This window comes from Astatotilapia calliptera, chromosome 9 (genome assembly GCF_900246225.1).
Source record: "Astatotilapia calliptera chromosome 9, fAstCal1.2, whole genome shotgun sequence".
NCBI lineage: Eukaryota > Metazoa > Chordata > Actinopteri > Cichliformes > Cichlidae > Astatotilapia > Astatotilapia calliptera.
In genome coordinates this window covers 27,605,143-27,615,717 of record NC_039310.1, presented here as the reverse complement: position 1 = coordinate 27,615,717, position 10,575 = coordinate 27,605,143, and the positions used below count along the sequence as shown (strand labels likewise).

At 40.0% G+C, this 10,575-nt stretch overlaps 1 long non-coding RNA gene across 2 annotated transcripts; it reads right to left on the bottom strand.

Moving 5' to 3' along the window:
* Nucleotides 1-6,081: 6,081 nt before the first annotated feature.
* Nucleotides 6,082-10,244, bottom strand: LOC113029433 (uncharacterized). Of its 2 annotated transcripts, none has more exons than XR_003273412.1 (4): nucleotides 9,237-10,244; nucleotides 7,846-8,074; nucleotides 7,295-7,388; nucleotides 6,082-6,946 (listed from the first exon to the last, which is right to left on the bottom strand). It is a non-coding gene; the product is annotated as an uncharacterized LOC113029433 (long non-coding RNA). The 2 variants fall into 2 exon arrangements; XR_003273411.1 differs by having other exon boundaries at nucleotides 6,082-6,942.
* Between the last annotated feature and the right edge of the window lie 331 nt (nucleotides 10,245-10,575).

Sequence of the window (10,575 nt, the reverse complement as noted above, 5' to 3'; positions counted from 1 at the left end):
CAAATGAGGGGCGGCCTCATTTGCATTTTAAGTACTGAATATTATGGCACTTATTTGTGTGCAAATGTTTAATAACGAAGAACGGTAAACATTACTGTTGGCCACATGTCGGCAAAGTTATGTGACATTAGTGACGTTTGTACTAACTTGGTTTTAAAGCCTTTACTTTAAAATATACGCCGTTCAATAGCTGAGCTTAATCTTACAGAGAATGATCAAAGCTCGCGTAGAAACAAAGAAATGAACAGAATATTTTCTCCTTCATTTCTGTCAAACAAAGCTATGACACGTTTCCAGTGGTTAGTATCATGGTTGCTAGGCAACCTGGGCAGAGCAACGGAGGCTCTTTTTTTTTTTTTTACTTTATTGACAAACAACAGTATCAGCGCAAAGGAGGCTAGACCGTCCCATTACACAAGCCTCGCACTTCCGGCCTTAGCGGTCTTTGAGTACGCGGCCCTTGAGGATCGTTGAGGCTGCATACTTTAAGGCTGCAGACCCTGAATTGGGATACAGCCAGAGACTCCCCCGCCGCCCCGCCCTCTCCTCCCTGTGCCGCAAGCAGCAGGCGCACCTCGCAAACGGAGGGCGCCCTTACTCCCAGCAAATGGGTGATAGAAAACCGATCGGAGCCTACGACATTCCAAATATGCGCTGGCATGATGTCGGGGCAGAATGAGGAGCAACCTTTTTTTTTTTTCCCCGATGCTTGTGATGCCGTCCCGGGCAACCGCCCGTGTCGCCAGTTTCAAAAACCGCTACTGTGTGTCACAAGTTAATCTAGTAGTAGGCTATAGTACTTGGCCAGAGGTGGCGCTGGTTGACTGGACTCCATTTGAGTAGTAAACTGCACTAGTTGTGAAGCAAAACCGCTGAAATCCGCTGAGTAATAACACGTACGAGGGGAACGATGACAAAGACAAGATTCTCCCGATCGTTTACTCTTGCTGTCCTGTGAACACCATCTGCATGAGAATATTTTTAAACATTTTGTCGTTCTAGAGGAACGAGACTGACGGAGTGTGCCATAGAGAGAGAGAGAGAGAGAGAGAGAGAGAGAGAGAGAGAGAGAGAGAGAGAGAGAGAGCCCTTTTGAATGTTGGCAAGTATGTGTATGTAGTGTTAAATAGGCCTATACTACTGTGCTGTGATGTCGCTCGTAAGGGTGAAACTCATTGTGAAACGTTTGAGAACCACTGCTACAGAACAATGGAGATTTCCGTTATATGGTAACACCCTCAACTCACGTGACGCCCAGAATTGTACAATACCGATGCTCGAGAGCGCGCGTGTGATGCAAGTATGTGTAGAGTGTTGAGCGCGTGATCAGTGGTGAGAAAAACAACTCACGAAACTTGACCTTTCTATACTCGTGGCTCACTTGCACTTCTAATCTATTCTTTTGCACACACGCACACACAGCCAGCTGCTGTTTCCTGTTTTGCTACACTCTGGAGAGCCTCGCCTTTAACGGTCTCCTCTCACAGAGAGCAACAGAAAACTTAAAAAAACTCGAGATTGACTGAACTCAGTTCAAAGTTACCTTGACACTTACCTTTAGATGTGAGAGGTAGCGATGGTCTGCTTGAAGCTGACGCTCCGGTGCGTGTGTGAAAAAGATCAACATACTGCTTCAGAAGCACCGTGTCGAGGCTTGATTCGTTTGGCCAGAGTCACGTGATTAGTGACGTCTGAAGCTTCATTTAGAATGTACTTTTTTAAAATTGAACTTTATTGAAACACAATGAGTATACAACATACAAACAGATGAAGTTTACAAAAGAACAGAACATGAACATACAAAATCAGGGGTAAAAAAAGAAAAAATCAACATATATAAATATTGTTCTGAGAGCCTTTTTGTTGGTTGAGTCTGATATTGATTGTATGTACAATTCCATATCCTTATAAAAAGGCAGAAATATGGTGTTTTATTAATAAACTTACATTTATGGATAAAAAATTTAGCTAAAAGTATTAACAAATTTTTTATAAAAAAATCATTTATCATTCTTCCTGGTGAACTTAAAGAAACAGAATAAAACATTTTCCCATCATTAAGAAAACTCCCTTAAAATATGGACAATAACAAAACTGTTAAATTCCTTCCAGAATCTCTGTGTAGAGGAACAGTACCAAAAAAGATGTGCCACACTTTCTGGATGATCCCCACAGAAAGTTCAATTAGTATTTATGTGTCTTTTAAATGTTACCATATAGTGACTGGCTGGGTAACATTTATGAAGAATTTTACATGAGATATCCTTCACCTTGTTTACAATTAGATATTTATGGGATCATCCAGACTGTCTTCCAGGTGATATCTGGAACATGTCGGTTCCAGTAAGATATTATATATATGTGAGAGACATGATATCTTCTTGGAATAAACTACGTATTCTCTTATTGCTGTTACCAAGTTCCTGTGAAAAGCAGATTTCTCCCACTGCTGACTCAGCTGGATCAGAGAGAGTGACTGAGGTAGATATTGAACTGTCAGTGTTTTTATATAACATTAAAGTACCTGAGGGTATGGCACCAAGCACCATTGAGAATTCCCAAACACTAATGGGAAAATTATATAGTGTAAGGGATTCATTGTAAGTAAGTCGTACTCCCTCTTTATTAACCAGCTGAGCCACCAATAGGATCCCATTTTGGGCCTAAGTTTCCAGGAAAAGTGATTTATTTTTGAATAAAATATCTCTCTTGTTCCAGATGAGGTGGACGTCACAACAATGTGATTGGTCACTGGCAATGTTGTACCTGGAACAACATTTATTATGATGATGTGGGAACAACACCGACACGAGGATATCAGATCATTCCAGGATGAAGGTCAAAGGGAAAGTCCCTGGGACGCTTCCGGTTATGTTTCCATCCGGCGTAGTCATCTGACCGGTCCGTGCTATATCGCCCCTCCTGACCCGGAGTGGTATAACGTTTTGTAGAAAAGTTTGATCTATTCGCTCTCTCCCTCTCTTTCTCACTCTTACAAAAATAATAAATTCTCTGGGGGTTTTTTTTTTCTCATATGTTTATGGTACCCGACGGAGGAAGCATTGACCGGGATTGAACCGACGGTTGTCTGACTCCTTCTTGATGTGTGTAAAACAAGGCCATTTTCTTTTAGGGTTTCTGTCTATTTTCTGTTAATGGGAAAACCTGTTGTAAAAGTAGCTATAAAAATGAAGAAAAACTCTTTACTTTGGTATGAGTGGCTGCACAAAACCAAAATACCTCATCAGGGTGTTTTAATAAAATTATTTAGTTCTGAATTTAGTTCTGAGTTCTGAATATGTGCGCGGTGCTTTTTTTTTTTTTCACTAAGGGTTATTTTACACGTACTAGGAGTTGAGGCCTGCATGAAATTCTTTGCTAGGTTACAAGACTTAAGAAATACTAATATCGATTAGAGGGGTTGTTGACGCCTTCTTGACCTGCGGTGTGTGCAAAATAAGACAGTTTTCTTTTAAGGATTCTATTTTCTGTTAATGGGAAAACCATACATACATTACACAAACATCACATGATTCCAGTCCAGTACCAGCAGATTCTTGAGAACAATGTTCAAGAATCAGTGACAAAGTTGAAGTTGTGCCGGGGCTGATATTTCAACAAGACAACAATCCTAAAAACTGCTCAAAATCTAGTAAGGCATTCGTGCAGAGAAACAAGTACAATGTTCTGGTATGGCCATCTCAGTCCCCAGACCTGAATATTATTGAAATTCTATGGTGTGACTTAAAGTGGGCTGCTCATGCTCAAAAACCACAAAAACTGGCTAAACTGGAGATGTTTTGGAGATGGTCCAAAAATACCTTCAACTAAATCTAGACTGTCATTGGAAGCGATAGGAAGCAATTAGAGATTGTTATTTCTGCAAAAGGTGGATCTATTAAATATTGATGTCAATTTTCTGTTGGCGTGCCCAAATTTATGCAGCTGGCTAGTTTAAGATTACGAAATGGTAATCTTAATGGTAATCTTAAACCTCTAGATTAAGGTCTGTTGTCAACTACTAAGTGAAGAAGCAGTTTTTGTGAAGACCACTCATTAAACGCTATTAAAGACAAAGTCACAGGGAGAAGTCCTTTTGAATGTGGCCACAAATTAATTTAATTTACAGCGCTGCAGTGGTTTGAATCATATCTATCTAATAGACTCCAATTTGTGCACCTAAATGGAGAGTCCTCTTCACACACTAAGGTCAATCATGGTGTTCCACAAGGTTTAGTGCGAGGACCAATTCTGTTCACATTAAACATGCTTCCCATAGGCAGCATCATTAGAAGACATAGCATAAATTTTCACTGCTATGCAGATGACACGGAGCTCTATCTATCCATGAAGCCAGGTAACACACACCAATTAGTTAAACTGCAGGAATGTCTTAAAGACATAAAGACCTGGATGGCCACTAACTTTTTTTTTTCTTAATTCAGATAAAACAGGTTATTTTACTCAGCCCTGAAAATCTTGTAATATTTTCTGATTCCTGAAATATGGTATCTAACCAGATTCTTACTCTGGATGGCATTACCTCGGCCTCCAGTAACATTGTGAGGAACCTTGAAGTCATTTTTGACCAAGACATGTCCTTCAATGCACATATTAAACAAATATGTAGGACTGCTTTCTTCCATTTGCGCAACATCTCTAAAATTAGAAAAATCCTGTCTCAGAGTGATGCTGAAAAACTAGCTCATGCATTTATTACTTCCAGGCTGGACGACTGTAATTCATTATTATCAGGATGTCCTAAAAACTCCATGAAAAGCCTTCAGTTAATCCAAAATGCTGCAGCAAGAGTCCTGACAGGGACTAGAAAGAGAGAGCAGATTTCTCCTGTATTGGTTTCCCTTCATTGGCTTCCTGTTAAATCCAGAATTGAATTCAAAATCCTGCTCGTGTATAGGAATTTCTTTTACTTGTGTATTAATCAAATTATTTTATTGTATAATGCCTTGGTGCCACTGGATTTTAACATGTCTGACACCCATACTGTAAGAAGGAAGTTGGAGAAGCAGACCACTCCACAGGAAGAGTCTTTTGTCTCTTTGAGGACTCTGGGAGGTAGCAAGGGAGTGTGAACCTTAAGGTGTGAAACAGCTGTGTACTGCCTTTTGTTCCTGGAGAAGGTATTTAACTGAGAGCCATGCTAGGCTCAGGGAGACTCTTTTGGTTTATTTAAGTGGAAAACTTCCACAACAACCAGCCTGACATTTCTTCCTCCTAAGTTTAATGAATAGATGGATTGAACTTAAATCCTCAGCTCAGTTTTCTATTTTGACCACCTACACCCCAAGATACTGTTTTAAAAAGTGTTGTTTTCAGATCCCTTTAAAGTTTATAAAGGGCCTAATCATTTTCATTAAAATGTTTTATTACATAAATGTTAGTGTTTTATTTCATTTTGATTTATGCTCCCACTACACTGCACATCTACAAATAACAATGCCATGGACTGTCAGTTGCTTTTACCTGCTGTAAACATGAGTAGGTTTGATCAGAGTTTCAATTATAACAGAAAAGGAAAAAAGAAGACCAACTTCTTCCCAACTGACAAGAAAAATACTCGTCATATTTTCATAATAAAGGGTCAGGCTCCCCATTTATGACAGCTTGGACCATTAATGTATGTTACATTGATGCTTGTTTTAGTATGCTACTGTACAGTTATGGTCAACATCTCTATTTAAATATAATTAATATACAAAACACAATGAAAGTTAGACATGAATTATTCATTATTTTTTTACTATTGATAAAATTCATGTATACTAATAAAAGTTATGAGTAACAACATTATTAATAATGATTAATAATAATAATTCTAATGCCAACATGATGACTGTTCATAGCTCCTGCTTTGAAATACTGAACTTTAAAATTGACCTCATGAAAGATCACAATTCACAGTGGCCCACTGTCAGAATAATTCTGAATATAAAATCACTGTGTTAATCTGAAGCTTTGCTGCTGCAAGCCACTGTGGGAAAGCTGTGTTATTATAATGAAAACATCTGTGACACATTCACAGAGGACGAGGTCACAAAGGGACGACACGCAGAGGCTGTATTAAAGTCAAAAATCCAAATCTTTAGTCGTAAACAGGCAGTGGTTACAAACAGGAAGACGAGCAGTCCATTAAACAGTCTACAGGGTCAAACATACAGAGAATTCAAACAGCTATAAAAAAATGACACTGAAAAACTTGACAAAGTGATGTGTGAGGCACCAAAGGGAAGCAGCAGAGTATATTCAATGAATTATCTTCAAATACAAAAGACAGAAACTCCTAAAGGCAGCATGCAAACTGAGCAGGATGTACAAAGGTCAGAGATTACAAAATAAATCAGAAAATGACTTCAAACTTACTGAGAGCAAGGCCTCTGTTACAAATCTGTCTAATAGAAAAACATGCTGTACAGATACAATAAGGTAAGTGTTCATGGTCATTTAAAAACTGGCTCTACCTGAACCACTTAAATATTTTATGAAGTCACTGAGTCGACAATTTCTAAAGTTTGTTTTCTTAATTGCAGTTAGAGTGTGGCTGGTAAGGATGAAAACACATACAGAGCGTAAATTGTCTTTGTTAGTAACAAACGTCAGGAAAGAAAAGACAAAACACACAAACACTCATGATATTCATGAATAATTAGAACGCATCTAAACATTCTGGTCGTGGATTTTTACAGTCTTATTTGCACTCGGTCATCTTCATAATCATCCTGTTCAATACATGACAGGGGAGGTCCTGAGGTGGGCGGGGCTCTCTGGTGATGTCAGCATGAAAGGCAGAACCAGCGTCAGCCACATGTTGGTGAAGCATCACAGTACACTGGTGTGGTTTCCTTTCCAGATGTTTGACATTTGACACTTCAACGTTGAGGCGAACAAGAAGACACAGTGTTGGGTGAGGTTACTGCAGGGTTTCTAACTGACCAAAAGCAGAAGCACACAGACCAACAGGGATCAGATGCTGAGTGTTAGAGGAACAAGCTCATCTGTGCTGATCACTGAATGCTGCTGTGTTCTTTTGTTGAAGTTGGCTGGTGGGACAGTCTAATAGTGATATCCTGCCCATCTGAGGAACAGTTTTAAAAAAACACATGCAATACTTTGTTTGTATTACAGTCAAAGTTTATGTTAATTTTTGTCCTTTAAAAGTGTTGCTGTACTATAAAGTACTATAATTTGGGCTAAAATGGCTCAGATAGTCTCTCTCTCTCTCAGAGTATCTCCTTTGAAAGTGGAGACTTTTATCCACTGATCCACATCACTTTACCTAGATGTTTTCTTTGAAGCTGGATGAAGACTCCTCTCCCTCAATCCTGTTGCAGCTTTGTGGTCCAGTTGGCCTCTGAGGTCACAGTCAACATCTGTAGCAGAAGAGGGGAAATAAAAATCCAGGTTACCAAAACTGGGACCTTTTCCAAAATAGAGCGTAACTGGAATTTTTCAGCCTTACAGGCAGATAGTCGTCTAAAGCTGCAGCGTTTTCTTTTTAGCTTTTTCCAATCTCTGCTCTCTGCTTTCTCTGTGAACATGTCTGCTTTCTTGGCATGGGTCTGTCTGCTGTTGGTGAAGAGACTAAATCCACATACTCGCTACTAAGATCTCCTCAAGTAGTCTTAACCAGATAACAGTTTAAGAGTAAATGTCATCCTGAGAGTTTCACCTTGGGCAGATGCTGTCTTGCTAACATGCAATCATGAGCATTAATCTATGAGGTGAAAAAGAGATTTTAAAAACTCCAGCCACAAGTTTTATTTCATCTGTGTTTTGGTCAGAGTCCCGTCAGACCTCCAAAATGGTGTCAGAGTGTTTTCTATCCACCTTCCACGTGATGAGCACAGGCCTCAGGTCCAGACCTCCACGGGCACTATAGCCTCTTTGGAGCTAATAGGTGAAAGCAGGTTTTGTTGGGACATGAACTGAAGAGGAAACTGACGAGGAAGGCAAGGATCTTCTTCAGCTCCTCCGAGCCCGAGCCGGGACCTCTTTGCGTAGGCCAGCATTGGCCAGGTAGCCCTCCAGCATCTCTGGATGGCCGACAGTGGAAAACCTAGAGGAGTAGGAGAGAAAAAGCAGCTTGGAGCATGTCTTTATACTGTTTAGTTTTTAGAGCCACAGACTTTCTTTTAATCTCATTGTTCAGGATCTATGATTGATTATGTATTTATTGTATTCAGAATCAGAATACTTTATTAATCCCAAAGGAAATTAGGGATTTGCAAAGAAAAGCGTCTGGACTTCTTTAAGTTACTTGAAGACGTTTCACCTCTCATCCGAGAAGCTTCTTCAGTTCTAAGGTCAAATGGTGGAGAGTCCCAGATATAAACCTAGTGGGAGTAACCCCCCACAGAGGGACGCTTGTGAAGTGGCTGTTTGGTCTCTCCAATGTAACATTGGAGAGACCAAACAGCCACTTCACAAGCGCATGGCACAACATAGAAGAGCCACCTCCACAGGACAAGACTCAGCAGTCCATCTGCATCTTAAGGATAAAGGTCACTCTTTCGAGGATGCCAATGTTCACATTTTGGACAGAGAGGACAGATGGTTTGAAAGAGGAGTGAAAGAAGCCATCTATGTCCACTGTGAGCGACCATCTTTGAACAGAGGCGGGGGTTTACGACACCAACTCTCTGCCATCTATAATCCAGTTTTGAGATCCCTTCCCAGACGCCTTAACGCCCACTCACATCCTGGGCCATCTGATCTCAGGAATTTGCATGATAAGGTGGGGCCAGGTTTCACAATGAACTCACCCGAAACTCTGGCTGATTGGGACCCACACCCAGTTTCACACCTTGTCTCAGGCGATTAGAGGATCATCAGGGGGTCCTTTTGTCCCTCTGTGTGGGGTTACTCCCACTAGGTTTATATCTGGGACTCTCCACCATTTGACCTTAGAACTGAAGAAGCTTCTCGGATGAGAGGTGAAACGTCTTCAAGTAGCTTAAAGAAGTCCAGACGCTTTTCTTTGCAAGCTCCTTTGACTACGATGACCTGGATGACTGAGAACCTTCACAGACAAATTAGGGATTAATTGTATTCCTCCATGACTGTGTGACAGCAAGTGGAAAAAAAAAATCAGCTTTACCTTTGTTGATATGCTTGTAATTTTAATATTGATTACATTGCCCATGAAATAATAGAAAGCTCATATATGAAAATGTATTTTAAAAAAGAAAGTTCATCTGAATACAAAGGAGTACACTCACCTTCCTGTAGATGGAGTTGTAGCGAGCGCTGGTGACCATCCAGGCCTCCTCGTAGAACTGATCACTGATTGGATCCAAAACATCGATGGAGGATCTGTGTAAGCGCTGAGGATCGTCCTGATGGACAGAACAGAAGGAGAGTGAGACAAGTGAAGATATACTAAACAATACTGTGAAATGAACTGACCCACACAGAGTTTGATTCAGAGGTGATTGACACATTATTTGACCACAAGCAATCTTTTCTGGTTTGACGCCGTCTTTGTAGCCAGAAACCAGCTCTCTCCTCGGCTTCCTCCACTACACGCTTCCCCCACGCCAGTCTCCTCAGTCACTATAAAGGGGAGAGTCATGAGTTCCATCACCCTCACCTGTGCCGTCCAACGTCCCGCCACCAGCCTCCACTGCAGCAGGCCAGAGACCACACCCCTGCCACAATAAGTAAAAGTATATCCTTGCTGTACCCTTAATGCTAAATATGCTAAATTAACCGCTCCCCTTGCCCCTTTGGGATTATTCTTATGTCACTGGGATGTTGACCTTCACATTAGAGAGGTGGGCAGACATAATTAGTGTATGAATTTTAAAGTAACAGGTAATAAAGAGAGTGTAGCAAATGTAGTCAGGTTTATTACTCTATATCACACATGAGTGCCCGAGGGAGGCGGGGCTGACTGGGGAGAAACAGGGAACATAGAGACAGGGGTGACTCGACATGAAATGATGAAACATGGGACACGGGAACAGAAACTAAACACAGGCTAAGAAGAACACTGAGGCAGGGAGAACTAAGATTACTGAGAGCCTGATAAATAAGAATAACAAAAACCAAGAAAAACAATAGTCAAAGAATATTAAATGAAAAACACAAAGCATTGGGCCAGGACCCACTACTGTGACATTTATATGTGATAAAAACATTAAAAACTGGACAATCTGCTCAAATGTTGAAATCTTTCTACGTATACTTTAGGTTCAGCTCTCCATCCTGGCATTTGGTTAAGCATGATTCAAAAATTTTATTTTTAAATCGTTTTATTTTGTTTAACTGGTTTTAATTATTAGTTACTTTTTGTGAAAATTTGTTGCGACATTTAAAAATACATCATTTATTTTCAAAAAGGAAATTTAAAAAAGTATTTTTCAAACTTATTTGATTTAGAGGATCATATTTGACCAACGTAAATTTTTTAATTTCATATACAATGACTGAAACAGTGAACTAAATATCTGAAATCTTTCCTTGCTTAAAAGTTATAATCCTACTTAAGTTATAGTGCAAACGCTTAAGCAACAAATATACTTAATGCTCATTAATTAATATTTCACTTTAATGTTG